General features: G+C 39.3%; 2 pseudogenes; one reads left to right on the top strand and one right to left on the bottom strand.

Annotated features, from left to right (window-relative positions):
- The first annotated feature begins 21,417 nt into the window (after positions 1-21,417).
- On the top strand, positions 21,418-22,064 carry LOC122744358 (annotated as a pseudogene).
- Positions 22,065-23,126: 1,062 nt separating this feature from the next.
- On the bottom strand, positions 23,127-24,673 carry LOC122738732 (annotated as a pseudogene).
- Between the last annotated feature and the right edge of the window lie 556 nt (positions 24,674-25,229).

Genomic DNA, 25,229 nt, shown 5'->3' with positions numbered 1-25,229 from the left:
GGAGGGAACTGGAAATTTAGAACAGGTGTTTTTCCTCTATTCTCAAAGGCAGAATTTCCAGGTAAGCCTTCTGTGGAAGTACTCTGACCTTTCTGCCATACTCCCCAAAAGGGAGGGGTCAAGGATGGCTTAAATGGCTTTAGAAAAATGATTCTATTTGTCAGAGAGATTTTTCAAAGCCAACAGGTGAGTGTAGCTACTGTTGATTCTCTTGGCTATTCTAAAGAGACATGCTTGGGTGAGAATAATCTGGACTAATTAAAAAAAATGTCTCTGGTAAGCTTGTGCCTAGAATACAGAATACATAATTTTTTTCTACACCTATAAGCAAGGTACTGAATTACAGGGAGTGGAGTCTGGTACATCTCTCTGAAGGAGAAAACTGACAAGAATGCAGATCTATGGCCACTGTCTTATGGACACTGAAGCTAACTTAGAAACCTACCAAGGACTCAGAAGGCCCGAGATTTGGCCAGATGCCTTTGGGCAGAGAAGTGATGGACTAGAGAGACAGAAATGTTCATTGTGTCAGTGCCTTTTGCTTGACTATATCTATTTTTAAAAAATAAAGTGGGCTTCTATTGGGAAAGATTAGTTAATGGGTAGTGATAGAGATGTAAAAAGAAAAAGAAAAGAAAGAACATCAATAAACATTTTTAGAAGTATCCAGATGAAAATAAAAAGAAGTTTGTATTTAGAAGAAAATACAAATAAAAGGGCAGTTTATTAATTACCTTGTTAAATTTAATATACATTGTGGGGGGGGCAATGAGGGTTAAGTGACTTGCCCAGGGTCACACAGCTAGTAAATGTCAAGTGTCTGAGGTTGGATTTGAACTCAGGTCCTCCTGAATCCAGGGCCAGCGCACCACTTAGCTGTCCATATATACCTTCATAAAAACAGAAGTACATGGATTCATATAAAATCCTCTATTTTTGTTCTTTGTGTGTTGAAGTATTTGTTGATGGTTATTAAATTTATAATTAAAAAAGAAAAAAATTAAATAAGAAAGATTCTAACTCTGGAGTGCTTTGTAGATCCAGACAGCCCAAGGTAGGTTTTCACCATAGGACAATGCTACCTGAGGAATTGTGCCTGTGTCCTACAAAATCCATTCTATAGAAGTTTGGATTATGGATTAGGGGCTGCTGGGAAGAATGTCTCTGATGACTCTCACCTGAAGTAGGTGTCAAAATTCAGTCATATGACATCTAAGACTGTGAAAGCTGGGTCTTCTCCTCCTCCTCCTCCTCCTCCTCCTCCTCTTTCTTCCTCCTCGTAACATCACAAATCTAGAGCTGGTAGTGAATTCAGGGGCCATCTATTCCAATTCCCTTATTTTGTAGATGAGGAAACTGAGGTTCAGGGAGGTTAAATGACTTGGTTAAGGTCACATAGATAATAGTACTTAGAGATAAGAGTTAAATCCACACCCTCTAACTACAGAGGCAGTATTCTTTCCACTGTACCATGCTTGAAGGATGACTTTCTATTCATTGCTTATTACTTCCCTTCAACCATCCTCTGTTCTAGTCAAACTGGTCTATTGACTGTTCTGTATATATCTCCTGCCTCTGAACCCTTGCCTAGTATGTTCCCTATACTTGCAATGCCCTCTCTCCTCAACTCTGCCTCTTAGAATCCTTAGGTATTTTTCCCCAAGTACAGCTTAGAAGTCACCTACATGATTTATGCATTCCTCTAGTTGTTAGTCCTCTCTAAATCTTAAAATTAATTTGGATTTATCTATGGATGTGTCTATCCCCACTAGACCGAAAATGCCTTGAGGGGAGGGGCTGGTTTATTTTGATATTTTTGTCTTCATTCCCTAACACAATGGCACACACACATAATGCTTAATAAATGTTCAAACAAGCATTTATTAAGTGCCGACCATGTGGCAGGCACTGTGCTAGGTGATGGGAATACAAGTGCCAAAATGAAACCGTTCTTGACCTCAGGGAGCTTCTATTCTAACAAGGGAGACAATGTGTATATACACATACATTCATATATCCATCCATCCAACTACATTCCATAAATCCACATGTATATATATATATGTGTGTGTTCCTACATTCATATGTCTATTGTGTCTGCATGATCATTGGTGTTGGGATCCTCTGGTTTTTCGTGTTGATTTGTGCACTTGTATACCTGGGTATGCATGTTTCCAAATGAATGCCTAGGAGCATACAAGCATCTGTGTCAGAGAGTGTGTATCTATATGTATACAAATATATCTGTGTGTCTGTGGATGATAGTTGATCATGCATGTCTGTGCACATGTGTGTCTGTGGGTCTCAGCACATATCTGAGTGTGTATGACAGAGGCCTGTTCATTTTTAACCCAACTCCAAACATTTGCATTTATTTAAGCTCTAACTGGAGGTTAGAGAGATTAGAGCACTGCACTTTCACCATCCCAAGGAGGGCAAGCAGAGACTTCAGAAACTGAGGGGATGTTCTGGGTTGGAGAGAGTGCTACTTAACACCCTTACCCTGTCCTCTTTCCCCCACCAAACTCCATCATACATTGACTGACTGGAATGGCACTTCCCTAGGGTTCTGCAGTCCCCATTCTTCTCTACAGCTGTGTAACAGATGTGACCCACACTCAGCAGGAGAGACACAGAGCCAAGCATAGCATGATTTGTCTCTAGAGAAAGAAAAAAGGATAATTTTAGGCCTAGGAAGGTGACATAAAAGCATGAGTCAAAGGACAAAATAGGTCCTTCTGGATTCCTTTGTTAAAAAGCTAAGAGTTTTGTGTTGCAGGGAAGCACTTCCTCCCACCCCCCCAAAAGGGCCACAGGACAAAACATCCAGGTCTCAGATCACTGTTAGTCCTTACAGTTCTGGGAATAGGTCAATAGGAATATCTCAGTGTAGAGGACTCCCAAGCCAGGATGCTATAGTTCAGCCCCACCCCAGCACCTTTAACATACATCAAACTGTTCTTGGGTCATGAGCAAGAAAACTCCATTTTCACAGTAGGAAAAAAGAAGAAAATGAAAACTATTTCTTTTATAGCTGAGCCTGATGTCTTCAACCTCATCCTTGCCCCTTCCTCACCACAGGAAACCTTTGACTCCATCTAGGCCTTTCTTCCTATCTCCAGAGTCCTGTATGATCATCTTTTCTGCAAAGATGATATTGGTCCCTCAGCCTGGAATGTCCTCTCCTCTTCTTCCCCCTCCCCCTTTTCTTTCTTCTCTCTTCCCTCCCCTTTGTCCCTTCTTCCCCTTCTCTTTTCCTTTATCCTCTCTTCCCTCTTCCCTTTCCTAATACCAGTGAAATCTCAGATCCAGTCCCCATTGCTACAGAATCCAGTATAATCCAAGGAACACTAATAAGTACCTACTGTATAACCCTATGTGTGGTCCTATGATAGGTGCCAGAAATAGACAAAAGGAAAAAGTGCTTTCCTCAAAGAGTTTATAATCTAGGGGGTTTACTGAAGTTCTTTGATGCTTCATCAAAAGGTAAACCTTGGATGGGAAGACATCCCATCGGCTGAAGGTGCCGACAACAGTTCTCCTTGTGGAAGGTGGCACTTGAGCTGAATCTTAAAGAATGCCAGGTTCTTGAAGAGATGAAAGTGAGGAGTGAGAGGATTCTAGGCATGGCAGAACAACCAATGCAATATCACAGAGATTAGTATCTAATTCTAGAGTTGATAGGGAGTCACTGGAGTTGATAGTGTGTGTGTGTGTGTGTGTGTGTGTGTGTGTGTGCGTGTGTGTGTGTGTGTTTTGGGTGGTTGTGGTAGGAAGAGACACTATCTTAGATCTGTACTTCAGGAAATCCACTTGGCCAGCTTTAAGGATAATGGATCGTAGTGAAGAAAGGCTTGAAGAAAGAAAACAAATTAGGAGACTATGGCAATACTATGAGGGAGGTGATGAGTGCTTAAGTTAGAGCAGTGGGGTGTCAGTAGAGAAGGGGACTTGGAGGAACATTGTAGAAATAGAAACAATAAGATATGGTAACTAATTAGATATATGGGGTGGGTGATACTGAGAAGCTGCGGATGACACTGACTGTGCCATCCTGGGTGACTGAAAGGAAGTGGTGCCCTTGTCAGTGATGTTTGGTAGATTTGGGGGAAAAGAGAAAGAGTTCTGTTTTGGACAATTGGAATAACTTGAAGCAGTGATCAATGCCTGAAAAAAATAAGAAATAGGTCACCATCATCTACTTTCTGAGCAACTCTCTGTTGGCCTAAGAATCAAGGATAGGGGGCAGCTAGGTGGCGCAGTGGATAAAGCACCGGCCCTGGAGTCAGGAGTACCTGAGTTCAAATCCGGCCTCTGACACTTAACACTTACTAGCTGTGTGACCCTGGGCAAGTCATTTAACCCCAATTGCCTCATTTAAAAAAAAAAAGAATCAAGGATAGATTCAGAGTAATTAATTGTTATTATATTTTCTCTTTGTTCTGAGATGACTGAAAATCCTAAGAGACAGAGTTTCTGGGTAATTAATAATCAATTTATTAATTAGGCTGGCCAGCAATCAATTGATTCTCTCAGGAACCAAATATGCCAAGCAGACCCTGAAATGCCTTAAATACCTTTTGAAAGGAAATTCCCCCAACAAGTGAAAATCAACCTCAATTTGTGGACATTTAATGAGGAGGTGGGCCAAAAGTCTTCAGCTCCTACCAAGAATGTGACTTGGTCATGAGACTCAGCAGGCTCTAGAATTAATGGGTATTTTGCCATGAGGCAAGGAGCAATCTCCTCAGTCAGTCATGTCCTCCAGAGACTAATTGACCTTAATAGTTTACCTTCACAGAAAATAGAAGGAAAAAGGATGGTCATAATTAATAGTTGGTTATTAATATAATAGCATAATATGAATTCTCTCAGTTTTGAGTGTGGTTTTTTATATGGATCCTGGCTTTATGAATTCTTGGGGAAAGGAAATAAAAGTAAATGTAAAAGAATTTCCAAAAGGGAAAACAAAGCCCTCCTAATCCTGATGGATCTACAGGAGAATTCTATCAAACTTTTAAAGAATAATTATTGCTAAAATATACAAATTAGTCTCAAAATTTGAGAAAGAGAACCCTCTAGTAGGCCTCATTTATGTGACAAATAGAGTTGTGATACCTAAGCCGGGGAAGGAGAAAGCACAGAAGAAGAATTATAGATCAATATCATTAATAAATGTCGATTCTAAAATTATAAATAAAATCCTGTCAAACAGATTATAGTGACTTACTGAAGAAATGACTAAGTTGGGTAATAATTATATTAGCTAGCATTTATATAGCACCTTATGTTTTGCAAAATGTTTTACAAACATTATCTCATGTTATCGTCACAACCGACCCTGAGAGGTAGCTGCTATTATCTTCCTCATTTTATGGATGGGGAAACTGAGGCAGACAGAGATTAAGTGACTTGTCCAGAACCACACAGTTGAGGCTAGGTTTGAATTCATGTCCTTTTGACTCCAGGTCCAGTTATTCTGTCTACTTTACAACACATATAAATTTATAGCAGGGATGCAAGGATGGTTCAATATTAGGAAAATAATCAATACAATTAATCTTACTGAAAACATCCAAAACCATATGATCATCTCAAAACATGCAGAACATTTTTGATCAAAGTACCATACTCATTTATTCTAAAAAATGTACAAAGCATAGGCATAGATGGTTCTTTTAAAAATATCATAAAAAGTATCAACCTAAAGCCAAAAGCAAGCATCATGTGCAATGGTAATACACAAGAGAGCTATGGAGGGAAGACTTGGAAGAAGAATTAAGAATTTAGCATAAGATTATAGAACCTTATTGAAAAGTAGAAGAGAACAAAGAGAAATTAATGATTCCATAAGACAACAAATATGCAAAATAAAATTCCCACATTATCCATTGTCCAGAAATCTATGTCTCCTTTTACATCTCTCTTTCAAGAAATAGTAGCATCCTTTATCATCAGTCCTCTAGAATCATGGATAGCAGTCAAATGACACACTTTTTCCAGAAAAAAGTAATATGATTGCCCTATTAGTGTTCCCAGGACAAGAGGGAGGAAGCAAGTTGATAGAGGATGGGGATACATGGTGGCAGGGTAGATAGCAAGAAAAAAAAAACAACAACCAGGGTGAGCAGCTGGATGGGATGTGCATTGAGGCAAGATACTGACAAGATATATCTGGATGGACTGATAGAGATGGATTGGAAGGAAGCTCAAAGGATAATAGATTGCTGAATTATGGTGGCAGAGGGAGGGTCTGCAAGTGTCACCAGGGAAAAAGGAACATGCTTTCTTCTCTTTTTTCTCCTTCCTCTCCTCTTCCACCCCAATCCTCCTCCTCCTCCTCCTCCTCCTCCTCCTCCTCCTCCTCCTCCTCCTCCCTCAGTATGTTTACGACTATGACAGAAGGATCATCTAGCACTGGAGAAGGTGGGCTAGGTAGTAGAGTCTTCTAGAGAGAGCTGGGTTTCTAAGTGTTCAAGAAGACAGAAAGAATGAAATTAAACCATCTAGGATGAAAGAAGAATCCAGTGAGGTTTCTTGAGAGTAGAATTGGAAAGGGAGAACAGAAGAGGAAAGGACTATGGGATGATAGGGTTGAGAAGGATAGGGATAAAAGTATGGGAGAGTTTTACGAGGAAGGAGTTGTTCTCCTTATAAATAGTAACTCTGAATCTCAGAGATTAGGAGAATGGGAAGCTGGAGTTTTCCAGTCATAGGACTAGGGAAGTACTCATTGACTCGGCACTTTGGGAAGTGATGTCATTGTAGGCATGCACTATCCAAACACTAAGAATCTGAGGTAAAGGCAGCATGGTCGTTAGGTTGAGTTTCTATAGGTAAAAAAATGTGGCTATCTGCATCTTTTCTTTTTGTTCCATTTACCAAGGCACCACACTAGTTCAGGCACTTTATCACCTTTTATTTGGACTGCTAAAGGAACCTCTCCAGTGGTCTCCTCTCCTTATATAACCCATTCATCACTTAGCTTCCAAAGTGACATTTCTAAAGCAAGGACTGACTCCAAAATCAGTTCTCTTTCTCCTTCACCATTCTGTCAAAGCGCAATCTTCCTAAATCTGTAGCCAGCTATGTCCACTACAACTAGGTGTTTGTAGAGCCAGTTTGTAAGAGCTGTTTGGTAAATTTTCCTAGTGAGTATTTACACTTCAGATTTCTATAAATGCTACAAGTCAGGGCTTGAGTAATTGCTTTTGTTGATTGATTTACTTAAGAAAGGAAAGGAGAAATGATGAGTATTAACTTAATGAGTATTAACTTAAAAGTGTGTCATTCATACTTTTTCTCCCAACAACTGATTGTTAAACATTTACCAATGTACCTGATACTACTTGGCCTCTGAATTAAAATCAACAAAAACCATTAAACAATTAAACATGCAAAGTAAGAAGTGTTTATTCATATTATACCTCACATTATAAGAAAGTAAAATGTGAGAAATTGTCATTATACAAGTTATTCCTATGTCTCCATATCTGACATATTTTGTTATTATTATACTGAATATCTGTTTCCTTAATCTTTTGGATCAATATATTGAAATTAAGTTCAATTTTGTGGGTTTAGTTTTTATCTAACAACTCTGCTAATATCTTTTCATTCTATCAATTTTAATTGTGTTAATTTTACTGAATATATAGTCAGATAATCTCTAATTATAGATCATTTAACTTCTTTGCTAAGACTTATTCCTTTAATTTCTTTTTCAAAGGATACTGACAATGTCTATAGCTAAGTCAATTGGGCGTAATGAAAGGGGATCTTTTTTTTATACCTGTTTCTAATATTTCCCCATTGTCTATAATATTAGCTTGTGGTTTTGAATAGAAACTTTAAGGTATATCTTTACATTCCTATGCTTAATTTTTTATAGCAAAAGTGAATGCTATCTTTTATCAAAAATGGTATTTACATTTGTAGCCATCCTTTGCTCAAGACCTTTTTTTAAAAACCTATATATAGTTTATTTATTTTTAACATTCTTTTTAAAAAATTCTTTTTAAAAAATTTGGGGTTCCAAATTCTCTCCCTCCCAAACCTTCCCACAACCACTGAGAAGCCAAGAAATATATCAATTATACATGTGAAATAAAGCAAAACATATTTCTGTATTAGTCATATAACAAAAAAGCAAGAAAAACAAAGTGAAAATATCATACCATACTCTAATTTGCACTCAGAGTTCATCAGTTCTCCCTCTGGAGGTGGATTGCACCTTTGAAATTGTCTTGAATCATTGTATTGATCTGAGTAGCTAAGTCTTTCACAGTTGATTACAATATTGCCATTACTGTGTACAAAGCTCTCTTTTTTCAGCTCACTTCACTTGGCATTAGTTCATACAGGTCTTCCCATGTTTTTTCAAAACCAACCTCCTTGTCATTTCTTTCTTTTCTTTTCTTTTAACAACAAACATTTATTTTATTTTTTCCAGTTACATGTAAGGGTAGTTTTCTTTTATTCTTTTTTTTTTTTAGGTGACAAAGGCTTAATTTTCTTCTCATGAGAAGGAGGCACCCTAGTGTGCAGCTAGTGGGTGCCCAGAAAGGGGGCTTGCAGGCCCTGTTTTTTACCCTAGTCCCTAACGCGAATGGACCTTCCCCTTTTTCATCACTGGTCAGGGTTACAATCTACACGCAAAAACTAGCTAATCAGAACGCAGTATTCCCACCCCTCTTCCTTGTATGGGCATGACTCAGGAGTGGACCTTATACTTCCTTATATGGACAGAACTCTGGAGAGGACCTAATTGAGACCAGGGCTCCTTGAACCATGTGACCTTGCTAACCTGAGGGAGAGGAGGGGATCTGAGACCTTTGTCCTACAAGCAGGTCAGGGGAGTATGACTGACTGTTATATCCACATTGAGAGGAGACAACTACCCATTTCTCACAATCCCTCCTCTTTATTTTTGACTATTTGGCTCCTCTCATTCTGTTTATTGAATATCTCCTCTGCCTTTTGGTCTAAATCTGTGAATCCTATGCTATCTAGGCAGATTAGAGCATCAGATGACCCTTTCTTTCTTGATTTAGACTCAGATTTGGAGAAATGCTCAGATGCCATGGTAAAAGGGGTGACCAGCCACACCAACCCACGAGTCCCAGCCCAGTTAGGGAGTAAGGTTGGTCTTCCACCACAATACCACCATAGGTCAGCTCAGGGGAGGATCAGGGATGAAAAATGTTTGGACACGACTCATTGGCTTCCTTGTTGGCACGCCTGGCACCTATGGACTCTAACTGCCTGGCACCCTAGTTGGCAGGCCTGGCACCTTGGCACACCTGGTACCTACGAACTTTAACCACCTAGTACCCTGGTTGGCAGGCCTGGCACCTTGGCACACCTGGTACCTACGGACTTTAACCACCTGGCAGCCTCGTTGGCAGGCCTGGCACCATGGCACACCAAAAACCAGGAAAGAGCTGCTGTCCTTTTTCCAAATCCCTGCAACCCTCACCCTTTGCCAACCCGTTCTGGTATAATTGAAGGAGACACCAGAACCCCTCCAGGCTAAAATCTGGACTTAGAGTATGGGCAGCTGGTCTTCCCAAACCACTGACCCATTCCATCCGAGCATTTGAATCTCCAAACTCAGTCTCTGTCTCTACTGTCTGTCTCACATCCTTAACTTCACTGGCCTGTAACTCAGGAGTTTCAGGGTTTCCTAATTTCCCTTCTGGACTTGGAGAGGTTATTTCTGGAGTCTTAAAAAGATAGGGGGATGTAGGATCCATGAGATTTTCAAAGGATATTCCTTTGATATTCCTATTCTTCCTATGGGATCAGTTCCTCCTTCAGATGCCCATATAAACAATCCTTTTTGCTCCTCCACTACTTGTATGCCTGAGCAGCTCCCACTACCCCAAAATGTTACCTCCCTTCCCCCTTTTTGTACCAGGCTTAGTATATTGTACATTAAAGTCTTTTTAAACTTCACCCTTGGTCGATCAGATTCCTTATTCACAGTCCACTGCTCATGTTTTGGCTCTGGTTTTTCTTCTGGAAAAGATGCCCCTTTTACTTGAGAGTAGTGAGTCCAGTTTTGCTCCTCAGTCCTCACTGCAATGTCAGTGAAAAGTAACACCAGGAATGGCCCTTCCCAATCAGGCTCCAACTTGTTGCTCTTCTAGGCTCTTATCAATACCCAGTCTCCAGGCTTAAATTGGTGAGCTGGAAACTAGAGGAATCTGGGCCAGAAGTCCCCTCCCCTTGCTGAGCATGCTCCACCCTGCGTTTGCGATGTCTCTGCTGAGTTCCTTGAACTCAGGAGTTGGGGGTGGCCCCCTCCGGGCTTCAACCATCACTGGCGAAGGGCGCTAGAAGTGCTGGAACCTGGAGGGCCCCGCAGCTCCTTACATCTCGGTGGGACCTCCAATTGTGAGGGAAAAATTCATCCTCTTCTCAATAATTCTCAGGAACTCAGCAGCGAGGTGACAAAGGCTTTATTTTCTTCTCATGAGAAGGAGGCACCCTAGTGTGCAGCTAGTGGGTGCCCTAAGGGTAGTTTTCAACATTCATTTTCATAAGATTTAGAGTTCCAAATTTTTCTCCCTCCCTCCCTCCCTTTCCTCCCCCCTCCACAAAAACCCAACCAAGTTATATATGTACAATCCACAAGTATTATTTTTATCAGTTCTTTCTACGGGGGTTCATAGTAAGCTTCCTTATTAATTCCTTGGGATTGTCTTGGATCATTGCATTGCTGAGAGTAGTTAAGTCATTCACAATTGCTCATTGAACAATACTGCTGTCACTATGCACAATGTCCTCCCAGTTCTGCTCACTTTACTATACATCAATGTTTATTAGTCTTTCCAGGTTTTGGGAGGATCATCCTGTTTGTTATTTCCTGTAGCCCAAGACCATTCCACTACAATCACATAGCACAGGTTTTTCCATCATTCCTCAATTGATGGACATTCCCTTGATTCTCAATTCTTAGCCTCCACCAAGAGTTGCTATAAATATTTTTTGTACAATTTTTCCCCCTTTTCTTTTTTTCATGATTACTATTGTTAACTGTTTCCCTTCCATCCTATTCCCTTCCCCATGATATTTATTCTATTATCCTTCTTCTTTCATCCTATCGCTCTTCAAAAGGGATTTGCTTCTGTCTGTCCCCTCCCCCACTCTGCCCTTCCTTCTTTTGCCCCTCTTTCTTTATCCCCTTCCCCTCCTATTTTCCTGTAGGGTTAGAGAGATTACTCTACCCAATTGAGTGTGTACATTATTTCCTCCTTGAGCCAATTCTAATGAGATTGAGGTCTTTGAGCCTTTTCTGATGAGTGTAAAATTCATTTGCTGCCCTGTTCCTCTCCCATCTCTTCCCCCACTCCATAAGCCTTTTCCTGTTTCTTTCATGTAGGATTTCACCTCTGCCCTTACCCCTCCCCCAGTGCATTCCCTTCACCCCTCAATTTAACCCTAAAGATGTCATCACCTAGCTAGGTGACTCAGTGGACAAAGCATCACCCCTGGACCCAGGGGGATCCCAGTCAAAACCCAGCCTCAGACACAAGACAGTCACCCACTGTATGACCCCAGGTATGTCCCCCAGCTCCAATTTTTTATGGTTCTCTAGGGTCTTGTATTTGAAAGTCAGATTTGTCATTCAGTTCAGGTCTTTTCATCACAAATAGCTAAAAGTCTTCTTTTTCATTAAAGTCCCATTTTTCCCCCTGAAAGATTATGTTGAATTTTGCTGGGTAGGTTATTTTTGGTTGTAATCCCATTTCCTTTGCACTCTAGAATATCATATTCCATGCCCCCTGGTCCTCTAATTTAGAAGCTGCTAGATCTTGTGGTATCCTGCCTGGGACTCCACAGTACTTGAATTCTTTCTTTTTTGGCAGCTTGCAATATTTTTCCCTTGACCTGAGAGCTCTGGAATTTGACTATAATATTCCTAGGCATTTTCCTTTGGGGATCTCTTTCTGCAGGTGATCGGTGGATTCTTTCAGTTTCTATTTTAGCTGCTTCTTCTAGAATTTCAGGGCAATTTTCCCTGAGAATATCTTGGAAGATGTTGTCTAAGCTCTTTCCTTGATCATAGTTTTCAGGTAGACCAATAATTTTCAAATTTTCTCTCCTTGCTCTATTTTCCAGGTCAGCAGTTTTTCCAAAAAGATATTTCACATTGTCCTCTATTTTTTTTATTCATTTGGATTTGCTTTATTGTGTCTTGGTTTCTCATAAAGTCACGGTCTTCCATTTGTTCAATCCTCATTCTTAGGCAATTATTTTCATCAGAGAACTTTTGTACCTCCTTTTCCATTTGGCCAATTTGACTTTTCAAGCTGCTGACTTTTTTTCTCATGTTTTTCCTGCATCACCCTCATTTTTCTTTCCATTTTTTCCTCTACCTCTCTAACTTTATCTTCAAAGTCCTTTTTGAGTACCTCTATGACCTGAGACCAATTCATATTTTCCTTTAAAGCTTTAGATATAGGGGCCTGACGTTGACATCTTCCTCTGAGGGTGCACCTCGGTCTTCCTTGTTACTGAAGAAACTTTCTATGATTCTCACCTTTCTCTGTCTGCTCATCTTGCTTTTTTTTACTTGACTTTTAGCTCCTTAAAATGGGGCACTGTTTCCAGGCTGCACTATCCCAAGCTTAAGAAGTCCCAGGTGGGGGCAGCTAGGTGGCACAGTGGATAAAGCACCGACCCTGGATTCAGGAGTTCCTGAGTTCAAATCTGGCCTCAGACACTTGACACTTACTAGCTGTGTGACCTTGGGCAAGTCACTTAACCCCCACTGCCCCGCAAAACAAAACAAAACAAAGAAGTCCCAGGTGGTATGATTTAAGGAGGATCAGGTTCTTCACTCAACTGGCCTGTTCCCTGGTCTGTAGATCCCAGACCAACTTGCTAATCAACCAGCTTTGTGTGTTGTGGTTGTTAGCTCTGATAAGCCTGTGCCCCTCCCCCACCTGGGCCACTGCTAATCAAGCCTACCTCCTGGTTCTCAGCAGGGGTGAAAAATCCAAGTTCTGCTTCAGCACCAGCATAGACCCCTGTAGTCTCCCCCCACCCAGGGTTCAGCCCTCTCACCAGACTGTGAGCTTAGTTCCAGATGACACTGGTGCTTCAGCTGATTCAGAGGTTCTGGGGGTCTCCTTCTCTGGTGAGGCCTTCCTGGGACTGGATCTGTGTCAGTGTGACTGTGGGGTTGGGCTTGACTCCTGTATCAGCACAGCAGCTCCCTCCTTCTGACCTTCCAAGCCTTTCTTGGTTAGAAGATGATTTCAGCATATTCTTCTGTGAGTTTTGCTGCCTGTCATTTCTTATAACACAGTAGTACTCCATCAAAATCATATGCCACAACTTATCTAGCCATTCTCTGATTGATGGACATACCTTCAATATCTAATTCTTTGCCATCACAAAAAGAGCTGCTATAAATATTTTTATACAAATAGATATTTTTCCTTTTTCTTTGATCTCTTCAGGGTATAGACCTACAGGAAAGGAGAGGAGGTCAAAGGATAGCCCTTTTATAGCTCTTTGGGCATAGTTCCAATTATGCTCTGGAATGCTTTGATCAGTTCACAACTCCATCAACAATTCATTAGTACACTTAGTTTCCTTAATCCCTTTCAACATTTGTTATTTCTGATAGGTGTGAGGTAATACCTCAAAGTTATTTTAATTTGTCTTCTCTAACCAATAGTAGTTAGAGCATTTTTCATATGACTATAGACAGCTTTGATTTCTTCTTCTGAAAACTACCTATTCATATCCCTTAACAATTTATTAATTGACAAATGGCTCTTATTTTTATAAATTTGACTCAGTTCTCTATATATCTGAGAAAAGAAGCCTTTATCAGAGAAGCTTGCTGTAAATTTTTTTATATTACTTCATTATCTACATTTTATCAAAATGTAGTTTCCTTGATTATCTCTTTCAGTTAGGTTTATTTTTTTGCTTTTGCTTTGTCTGAGATCATGATTGCTACACCTGGCTTTTTTATTTCAGTTGAAGCATAATGGATTCTGCTCCATCTCCTTATTTTAACTCTGTGTATATCTTTCCATTTCAAGTGTGTTTCTTGTAAACCACATATTGATGCATTCTAGTTTCTATTCCATTCTATTATCTGCTTCCATTTTATGGAGTTCATCCCATTAACATTCACAGTTATGATTACAAACTATGTATCTCCATACTATTTTCTTCTGTTTATTCTTTTCTCTCTTTTTATTCTCTCCCCCCTCAAAAGTCTGTGTTGTTGGTGACCACTGCCAACCTTAATACTCTCCTTGTCTGATGACTGCGCTGCACACACAGACGCTGACGGAGGTTGGACTCGGCCCGGCTCACCGTAAGAGCACGTGCTTGACGTGGTTCTCCCCCTCAAAGGTGGCCTTGGGTTTTTCGGTGAGTTTTATACGGAATATAGACTAAACTTAGACTTAAGACTATTTGTTTGTATTTCTACTTTCCTATTCCTCTAATCAATATCACCTTGTAATTTCCAAACAATAAAAGCTCTAACTAGAGATCAGAAGCTTCTTCCATTTACTAGTCTGGGAGATAAATAAGGGAAACAGTTAAAAGGGGAGGTTAATGCTCTAGTATCCAATTTTAAATCTCACAATACACTTTCTCTTTTATCAACTCCTTCCTTTTTTCTTATCCTGTTCACCTGCTATTTCCTTATTGTGGTAAATTATATCTCTAAACAAAACTGAGTGGGTATGTATATATATTCTTCCCTCTTTGAACCAATTTCTGAGAGCTATTAGTATTATACTATTATATTAATAACTAATTATTCATTTATGATCCACCCTCTTCCTCCTATTTCTGTTAAGACCTAATGTCTAAAAAGGTCAATGAATCTTTGAAGGGTGTGGCTGAGTTATTCCTAGCCTCCAACACACATGCTTATTAACTAGTTGGGACCCCACCCAAATGGGAAACATAATTTCTGTTTAGAGTATAAACAAAATCCAGTCTGGGTGAGATCATTGCCTGGGGAAGGAACCCCTGAACTTGACCCTTTCCATTAGAGTTTAGAGTAACCCCACTCATGAAGGAGAAAACCAATCAGAGTGATGTGGGTAGCAATGGATTCCTCTCTCCAGATTGCTAGAGGCAGCTGAGTCTTATGATCAAGCCACATTCTCAGTAGGGGGACTTTTAGCCCACCATCTTGTTAAATGTCCACCAAGCAAGTTGAATTTTACTTGTCAGAGGAATTTCCTGTCAAAAGGTACACATCTGATTTAAGGCATTTGAGTCTTTCTTGGAGTCTTTGGTTACCAAGAAAAACCACTGACCATCAATTTAATGATTATTAGCTAGCTTAATTAATTATTAATTATCCAGAAATTCTGTCTCTTAGGGTTTTCTCCCATGACATTCTAATCAGAATGAGGTTTAAGCACTACCCACCACTCTCCTTCATTTTCCTGCCAGTGTAGAAGCTTTTCCCTGCAAGCCTGATTTATGTGAGAAAAATTTCCCCATTCATTCCTCTCTCACCACTTCATTTTTTTTGGGAAATCATTCCAGCATAATTGACACATCCATGAACTTTTTCTTTGTAAACTCCTTTTAACTGCCCTAGTAATGATAGAATTCTTAGGAATTACATGCATTATATTCCTACATGGGAACGCAAACAATTTAACTCTATTGAATTTCTTTACTCTTTCATGTTTACCTCGTTATGCTTCTGTTAAGTATTGTGTTTGAATATCCAATTTTCTATTTGACTTTGGTCTATTCATAAGGAGTGATTAAAACTCCTCTATTTCATTAAGTATTAAATTATTTCCCTGAAGGATTATGATTAGTTGTGCTAGTTGGGTGTAATCCTAGCTCCTTTGCCTTTTGGAATATTTTATTCCAAGCTCTTCACTTCTTTAACATGGAAGCTGCTCAATCTTGTGTGATCCTGACTGTGGCTTCATGATATTTGATTGTTTCCTTCTGGCTGCTTGCAATACTTTCTCTTTGACCTGGGAGCTCTGGAATATGGTTATTAAATCTGGGAGTTTTAATTTTGAGTTCTCTTTCAGGAGGTGATCTGTGAATTCTTTCAATTTCTTTTACCCTCTAGATCTAAGATCCTGGGGAAATTTTCCTTGATAATTTCTTGAAATATAATGCCCAGGCTCTTTTTTTTGATCATGGCTTTCAGGTAGTCTAATAATTCTAAAATTACCTTTCCTCAATGTATTTTCTAGGTTGGTTGTTTTTCTGATAGGATATTTCACATTTTCTTTCATTCTTCTGACTTTATTTCATTGTTACTTGATGTCTCAGGGAATCATTAACTTCCACTTGCCCAATTCTAATTCTTGAGGAATTATTTTCTTCAGTGAATTTTTGTACCTCCCTTTCTGTTTAACCCATTCTGTGTGTTTGTAGGGCAATGAGGGTTAAGTGACTTTCCCAGGGTCATACAGCTAGTAAGTGTCAAGTGTCTGAGGTTGGATTTGAACTCAGGTCCTCCTGAATTCAGGGCTGGTGCTTTATCCACTGTACCACCTAACTGCCTCTCCCATTCTGCTTTTTAAGGAGTGCTTTTCTTCAGTGAATTTTTATGCCTCTTTTACCACTAGGGCAATTCTGTTTTATAAGGTGTTATTTTCTTCAGTATTTTTTTGTGTGTGCCTCTTTTACCAATCTGTTAGTTCTCTTTTCATAATTTTCTTGCATCATTCTCAATTCTTTTACCAGTTTTTCTTCTATCACTCTCATCTCTTTGTTTGGAATGTAAAAATAGAAGAAAGTGTGAAATATCCCATCAGAAGAGGCAAGAGAAACAAAACTCATTATAAATATGTATATTCATGCAAAAAAAATCCCCACAGAAGTCATATCTAAACAAAAGAAAAAGAAGTAAAAGTAAATATGCTCCAAGAAATGATTTCTTAAATAATGCCTATGCAAAAGGAAAAAAAAATAAATGATAACAGACTACATCAAAGGTGATGACAATTTAGATACCACAGTTTTCACAGAAAATCAATAGACAAAAATGTCTCGATTACTCAGAAAAATAAAAACTGAAAGTTAAGTCTGCACTTAAAACCAAATTTTCTTGGAACAAAGGCATATATACTAAGAGAGAGAAAAAAAGCAAAGAGTAGAGTAGAGGTTAAGAAACTAAATAAAATGTTGAAAAGGCTAACAAAATTATTAATTTTGATTAAATGTTACCAAATTTATCAAATGATCAATTTGTTCAAAATTGTTAGTCTTTTCAACATTTCAATTATTTTTTTAACCTCTGCTTTGTTTTTTTTTCCCTTGGTATTTTAAATGCTTACTCAACTCAGTTTCTCTCTCTTTTTTGTCTATTAATCATTTAATGTACATATTTATATGGGTTTTGTTTTCCTTGCCTCCTCAATAGATGAAGGAGGGAGAGAATTTGAAACTGAAAACAAAATTGAATTTTTAAAAAATCACTTCTTTGGGGCAGCTAGGTGGCGCAGTGGATAGAGCACCGGCCCTGGAGTCAGGAGGACCTGAGTTCAAATCCGGCCTCAGACACTTAACACTTAGTAGCTGTGTGACCCTGGGCAAGTCACTTAACCCCAATTGCCTCACTTTAAAAAAATCACTTCTTTGTTACTTTTAAGAAAATTGAGGCAATCAGTGATCTCTTCTACCACCTGTTGCATACTTCAGAACTTTTCTTTACATAAGCAGTTCTCAGGCTTTTTTAAAATCTCAGTACCTCTTTATACTTTGAAAAATTATCGAGGACTCCAAAGAGCTTTTGTTTATGGGGGTCATACCTTTTGATCTTTATTCTAATATGAATGAAAAATAATAAACTATTAAAATGTTTATTAATTTATTTAAAGCAACAATAAACCCAAGACATGTTAACATAAGTAACATTTTCAAATTTTAAAAACCCTATATTTTCTAAAACAAAATGTGAGCAAGAAGAGTAGTGTTGTTTTAAATTTTGCACATCTTTTCCATGTCTGCCTTAATAGAAGATAACTGGATTCTCATGTCTGCTTCAGCACACAGTCTATTGTATGTTGTTTGGTTGAAGAATATGAAGAAAATCTGGCCTTACATAGGTAAGTATTTTTATAGCCTTTTCAGATAATTATGAATAATAATTTACTCATTTATAATTATTTAATTACCCAAACTCAACAAGTGATGGTTTCTTAAAATTTACTTGCAATTGTAGAATCTGAAACCAGATAAATTAAATTTTCATACCATTACATCAAAGAGCATTTGTTGATTTTGTTCTTCGAATGGATCTTTACCCATAGGAAATATTGGTTCACTGAGTTATTTGAATCCTACAAATGTTTATACATTTTATTATATGATATAAAACCCACATTCCTTAATATCACCATCAATCTAACCAGAAATCTTTTAAGTATTGAGTTGTAATGTTTTTTTAATTTGTTTCTAAAATTCCAATTTTTGCTTAAAAACTTGAATTATATTATTGGCAACAAATACTGATGATTGTTTTCCTGCATGTGACAGGTTCACTTCATTCATTTTTGTTTGTTTGTTTGTTTTTGTTTTGTTTTGTTTTGGTATGTTTTTGGCAGGGCAATGGGGGTTAAGTGACTTGCCCAGGGTCACACAGCTAGTAAGTGTCCAGTGTGTGAGGCTGGATTTGAACTCAGGTACTCCTGAATCCAGGGCCAGTGCTTTATCCACTGCGCCATCTAGCTGCCCCCCACTTCATTCATTTTTGAGAAAATGAATGTCAAATGTCTGAATAACCACAGTTTGTCAGTCATTGTTTCAAACAGTTACAGAAATACTTTCTTTTTTGACACAACCTTCATACTTTGGTGTGCAGAAGAACTATTTCATGTATATTACCTATTACATCACACAGAAAATTAAAAAGATATGCCTTCAAGGATAGACAGTTAAAATAAAGGGGGTAAGGAGGAATAGTTAAGAAATAACATAGTGGGGGCGGCTAGGTGGTGCAGTGGATAAAACACTGGCCCTGGATTCAGGAGGAACCGAGTTCAAATCCAACCTCAGACACTTGACACTTACAAGCTGTGTGATCCTGTGCAAGTCACTTAACCCTCATTGCCCCACAAAACAAACAAACAAACAAAAAATAGTGAATGTGTGACAGTGAAAAATATGACTACTAGTCTAGATTTCTAGGGAGAGAGGGAAGATTTCTTGGACAATTCCCAGTTCATGGACCTAGCTCTTTGGTCAGAAGAAGAGCAACCACTTCGTTATAGTAGCTGTAGGGAGAACAAGGGACAAAGTGGTGATGTGGAGTTGCACCTGGGATCTTTTCTTTTACCACTATTGTGAGTTTGGATTATGCAGGCCTGATCAGAAGGGAGCTTGACCCTGACAACTAAAATAACAAAGTTCCCTTTTGGAGGAGCCCAAACCTTAGGATATAAGTCCTATATATAAGTCTGGAAGATTATACAGTATAGGTTCCTAGAGGAGGGGGTGGGTCTTATTGGAGGGTGAAGAGTTTCCTTTGTAGCAATATCAAGTTCATTCCTTTTAGGGGGAGTCTCTTTCCCAGAAGAGTGGTATGAATCTGGAGGATTTAAAGAGGTTCCTAGAGGGAACCTGGGATTCCTTAAAGAGGAAAAACAGTTTCATTGATTATTTATGGCCCCTTTTAAATCCTTTGTTATTACTATCATTATTATTATTATTTGTATCCTTTGCAAGGTAATTATAATCTAATATAAGGTAATATAATCTAATATAAGCTTGAGTGTTTATATTGGAGCTGGGGTCCTTTGCCTAAAATCTATGATATATGTGGTTGCCAAATGAGAAAAATCCTCAGGCTCCAAGAGAAAAATCTGAATTGAGGTATGAACCAAAAAGAGACTTAGGTGGATACCACCAAGATAGTACTAGTCTGTGTAAACCTTGGGGTTCTGGGACATAGGTTATGTATCATTCTTTTAGGAAGAGTTTTTAATTGATTTATTGGAAGTTGACAGATCTTATTTTTCTTATTTCCTTTATCAACCCAAACTTTACCACACCACTCTAGCTAAAATTTTCTTGCTTATAACAGTGATTATATTGATTTCATTAGGATTCCCTATTTGTAAAGGATAGGAATTTCCATTTTGGGATTACCCTTATCACACCCTCTCCCCTTTTGGTTTGTTTCTCTGAAACACTTTTTCTACATATAGTGTTTTGTATTGAGGAAATTCACAATTAGTGTTTTAACACAAATAATACATTGAGTATTCTTATATTTTGTCAACAAGGGTTTATCTTGATCGGAGTAATGTTCTGTTTAAAACATTTATCTTTTTTTTTGGCTTGAAGACTGAGTTGTTCAAATACTTCCTTGAAAGTATTTATGTCTACAAAACTTTCTGAGTCTAAATGCTTTTTAAGTGTCCCTTTCTTGACTTCATAAGGTACTCTGTAGTAAGTGATTTTTATATTAGTGCACATTTCTTCACTTGGCTTGTTGTCAACTTTGCATGGTTTTTATTTTCTCATATTTGTTTGTGTTTGTGTTTAGCTGAGGAGTCCGTGACCAAGGTGATTCTTTGGCAAAGAAGCAAATTTAATCTCAAAAGTGTCATTAAGATCATGTCATATGAGGATTCATTGGAGAAACTGTTTTTTTTTTTAAGCATCTAGAAAAGATGTGGGAGGAAGACAAGATAATTGTTATCAAGTATTTAAAGGGTTCTCTCTAATTGAAAAGATATCAGGCTTATTCTTCTTGATTCCAAAGGGCAAAACTAAGAGTCATGAGGGTGGGGAGGTGAGTTGCAGTGGAATGAATGCTAGATTTGCAGTTAGAGAACCAAGGTTCAAACTCAGCTCTGACACAATACCCATGTGACAATAAGCAAGCCACTTAACCTGTTAATCATGGTGTTATCATCTGTAAAATGAAGGTATTAGACTAGATAATAGCTGAGGTTCTTTCTAGCTTTAAATCTATGATCCTAAGTTGAAAAGGATCAAATTTAGGTTTCATATAAGCAAAAACGTCTTAATAATTAGAAATATCCAAAAGTGTTGTCTTAAGAGATTATAGGGGGCATCTAGGTGGCACAGTAGATAAAGCACTGGCCCTGGATTCAGGAGGGCCTGAGTTCAAATCTGGCCTCAGACACTTTACACTTATTAGCTGTGTGACCCTGGGCAAGTCACTTAACCTTCATTGCCCAGCCAAAAGAAAAAAGAAAAAAGAGAGAGATTATGGGCTCCTCCTTACTAGTTAGTCTTCAAGGACTGTCAATGACTACTTGTCAATGATGTAGAGGTGATTCCCAGTCAAGTACACATTGTGCTAGATGGCTGCTGGCATCCCTTTCAACTCTAAAATTTAGAGATTCAGGCTTCCACCATCTTTCCATCATTCAGTCAGGTGGAGACCAAGATGCTTCTGGAAGAATCATCACAATGGCCGCCCAAGGAGAAACCCAAGTTCAGTTCAAACTTGTCTTAGTTGGTGATCAAGGTACTGGAAAAACCACCTTTGTAAAATGTCACTCAACTGGTGAATTTGAGAAGTATGTAGCCACCTTGGGTGTTGAGATCCATCCTCTTGTGTTCCATACTAACAGGACTTATTAAATTCAGTGTATGGGATACAGCTGTCCAAGAGAAATTTGGTGGTCTGAGAGATGGTTATTATATCCAAGCTCAGTGTGCCATTATAATGTCTGACGTTACATCAAGAGTTACTTACAAGAATGTGCCTAACTGGCATAGAGATCTGGGAGGAGTATGTGAAAATATCCCGATAGTGTTGTGGGGCAACAAAGTGGATATCAAGGACAGAAAAGTCAAGGTGAAATCAATTGTCTTCCATAGGAAGAAGAATCTCCAGTACTCTGGCATTTCAGCCAAAAGTAACTACAACTTTGGGAAGCCCTTCCTTTGGCTTGCTAGAAAACTTATTGGAGACCTTCATTTGGAGTTTGTTGCCACACTTGCTCTTGCTCCTCCAGAGGTTGTCATGGAATTGAGCACTGGCAGCACAGCATGAGCCGGACTTACAGATTGCTCAAACAACTGCACTCCCCAATGAAGATGATGACCTGTAAGGGATTGAAACTAGAGCCAAGTGTCAGAGGTCTAGTTATTTGTTGATTGATTCATTGATTCATTGATTCATTTATTCACTTATTCATTCATTCATTTATTTATTTATTTTGCATATGAACAACATACTTATTAGAAAAATACTGGGAGACAGCACTCCCCCTTTAAAGGGACATGAGAATAGAGAGGTGCTGTGGGCACTATTCTTTCCTTTCTTTACAAATTCCATTTAAAGTGGTGGGAATATAGCTGCTCTTTACGTGGTAGCAAGGAATTGGAAGTTGAGGGGATGCCCATCTATTGGGGAATGGCTGGACAAGTTGTGGTATATGAATACAATGGAATACTATTGTGCTGTAAGAAATGATGAGCAGGAGGAGTTCAGAGAAACCTGGAGGGTCTTGCGTGAGCTGATGATGAGTGAGATGAGCAGAACCAGAACAACATTGTACACAGTATCATCAACATTGAGTGTTGATCTACTGTGATGGACTATATTCTTCTCACCAATGCAATGGTACAGAAGAGTTCCAGGGAACTCATGATAGAAGAGGATCTCCGAATCCAAGAAAAAAAAAAAAAGAACTGTGGAGTATAGATGCTGAATGAACCATACTATTTCTTTTGTTTTTGGTGCTGTTTTTTTTTTTTCTATTTTGAGGTTTTTCATCATTGCTCTGATTTTTTCTCTTATAACAGGACTAATGCAGAAATAGGATTAATGTTATTATGTGTATATATATGTGTGTGTATAGATATATATATGTATATGTATATAGATATATAGATATAATCTATATCAGATTACCTGCTGTCTAGGGGAGGGGGGGAGGGAGGGGAGGGAGGGAGAAAAATCTGAAATTGTAAAGCTTGTATAAACAAAAGTTGAGAACTATCTTTACATGTAATGGAAAAAATAAAATACCTTATATGTAAAAAAAATTTAATAAACATTTTTATTTTAAAAAATTTAAAAAATAAAGTGGTGGGAAGTCAGGCCACTTGGACATCGAGAGGCCAAGGGGCCATCTAGAGTTCACTGGAGATAAAGCCAATATTTGGTTTCATCCCAGCTGCCAAGTCCTCAAGGCCAGAGTCACAATCAGCTCCTGACCCATTCTTGCCTTCCAAAAGCCTTTGAAAACAGACAGCTGAGAAAGGTCACCCCTGGGGCAGCCATGCAGCCTCGTCCTGGGGCTCCCCTTATTTCCTTCACCTCTTTTTCCAAATTTCTTTGTGGAAGCATTGGGGTTCAACCGCCTCCTTCCGGCACTGTCTCTGATCTGGAGTGTGGCCACCCGGCTGTAGATGTCTTTCTTTACAAAGGGAGATACCCCTGCTATGTAATCAAGATTGAACACTGGTTTTCTGCCTGGACTTTCGGGACAGGTGCTGCTTCAGGAATAGCTGGTCCTCTGTCAGGTGGGGTTGTTGGCATGCTTCCCTCCTCTGGGAGCAGGAAGTGAATACCGAAGGCCTCGTGCATTCAGCACCTTGGGGTTATGGGAGAAGTGTATATGAAGGCTGCCATTGTCACTGACTGTCACGGCCACTTTTTTCAGTGTTCTATTTCCACAATGTGCACAGAAGACCCTGGTCATGTCAGAGGAGGTCTCGAAACAGCTGTGACAGTACAGGATGTAGCTTCTGGCCTCACAGATGAGCATCCTGTTCACTGCGAGCACATGAAGCCCCATCTGGAGCAGAACATTTTGCATAGCAGTCTGTGGCTACACAGCCAACCTAAACATTATTAGGACTGTCATACTGTCCCAGTTCTTGCTGGACTTGTTTAATATTGTTGGGAGTTATCCATCCTCCATCTTCATCCTCATCCTCATCTTCACCCTCCTCAGCACTACCGTTATTCTTTTCTCCACTCTCATTGTCTTCTTCTTCACTTAGGACACTCTGATGTACTCCCACCATCAGCTCCTGAACATCGACATCAATATTGGGCAGGGGGCAGCTAGGTGGCGCAGTCATAGAGCACCGGCCCTGGAGTCAGGAGTACCTGAGTTCAAATCCGGCCTCAGACACTTAACACTTACTAGCTGTGTGACCCTGGGCAAGTCACTTAACCCCAATTGCCTCACTAAAAAAAAAAAAAAATATTGGGCAAAGGGTTTCTCCAGAACAGAAAGGAATTATACTCGAGGTTCTTAGCAGGCTTGGCAGCAGGAGGCACATGACCTACTGTTTCCTCTGGAAGTTTGGGCTTGGAAGGCAGGTAAAAACCAGGAATATGTGGAGGATTTTCTGGATGAAGTGCTGACGAGCTCACCTTAACCTTTGCCTCTGGCTCTTTCTTCAGGTGAGCCACCTCCACAAGTTCTGCCTCTAGTTGGTAAGTCAAGGCCAGCACCTGGATATCTGTGGCTGAAAGGCGGGGGTAATCACCAGTCTTCTTGGAAAACTCAGCCACCAGCCTCACGTATGCACTCCTTGAAGTACAGCTTGTAGGGCAGGACGGCAAGGTGCCACTGGTGGCCTGGTCTTGGATTTCTGCCACCACCTCCCAGATGGTATAGATGGTTTTCCTGATGTCCTGAAGGGCCGAGTCCCACAGGAAGGCCCCGGCATCTGCTACAACATGCTCCACCAGCACCATTTTGACAGGACATGGCCAGAGGTCTAGTTTTATAGGCGACTGTCCTGTGATGTCAGTGGTGTAGCGTGTCTGCCACTTTATTATATAGCTGAGCAGAACGTGTGCTTAATCTTTGGGATGCTGAAGGAGATGAATGGGCTTCAGAGTGAATGTGGCAGTTTAAAATATATAATTCACATTTTGGACCTGCATATTTAGCTGTTTTGGACTGTAATTATGCCCCCCTGAGTTTCAAATATGACTTCTGCAGTTCCAAAACAATATTCAGTGGTGAATCTTGTTTGTTACTGTCATTCCCATTCCTTTTTCATTTAGATCATAATAAAGTTGTATTAAAAAAAAATCCAGAGATTCAGTGGGGTTTATTCACTTGTGTTGGTGCTCCTTTTTATTCCTCCTTCCCCCATTTCTTTCATATCACTTGCCCTTAGGAGCTGTCCTCTCCTCCCAGACAGGTCTGGTCCTCTTGCTATCATCTCTGTCCTTCCCAGTCTCTTGCTTCTGCTTTGCTGTTGTCTACATTTCCTAGCTCTCCCTTAGCAGATGTCCATCATTC

Source organism: Dromiciops gliroides, chromosome 2 (genome assembly GCF_019393635.1).
Source record: "Dromiciops gliroides isolate mDroGli1 chromosome 2, mDroGli1.pri, whole genome shotgun sequence".
Classification (NCBI taxonomy): domain Eukaryota; kingdom Metazoa; phylum Chordata; class Mammalia; order Microbiotheria; family Microbiotheriidae; genus Dromiciops; species Dromiciops gliroides.
Note: the sequence above shows the minus strand (reverse complement) of the source record. Positions and strands in the feature narration are given on the sequence as shown.